Source organism: Penaeus vannamei, unplaced genomic scaffold, assembly GCF_042767895.1.
Source record: "Penaeus vannamei isolate JL-2024 unplaced genomic scaffold, ASM4276789v1 unanchor3529, whole genome shotgun sequence".
NCBI classification, from domain to species: Eukaryota; Metazoa; Arthropoda; class Malacostraca; order Decapoda; family Penaeidae; genus Penaeus; species Penaeus vannamei.
This window is the reverse complement of record NW_027216511.1, coordinates 2084-2500: the sequence shown is the minus strand read 5'-3', so window position 1 is coordinate 2500 and position 417 is coordinate 2084.

Below are 417 nucleotides of genomic sequence, written 5' to 3'. Positions count from 1 at the left end.
ACATGAATTTAAAACAATTACTTATTGCAACACAACCACTCTCTCTTTCAATTAGGCGGGCAGTGCTGTCTGAAGAGTGAAGGACAGATATTTGAGATAAAGTACTTGATTTTACCTGTGTAGTGCACCAGTTCCATGACATAAGCTCACAGTAGTAAATTGGAGTATAGAGATGTATTCTCACAGAAGAATTCCCCCAATCCCTTGCTTACTGTTGTCATGGCAGGGGGGAGACTGGGATCCAATGATGGGGATCACCTCTACCTTGGACCTCAGCCTTCAACTCAACTAATTTCATCCCTCACACAGTACTTGTGCCAGAACTATCTCCATCTCTCCAACAAATTCCCCTGTCTACGACAAGGATTAGTCAGACTGGTGAAGTGGACTATGATGCAGTATCAGTACAATGTTACA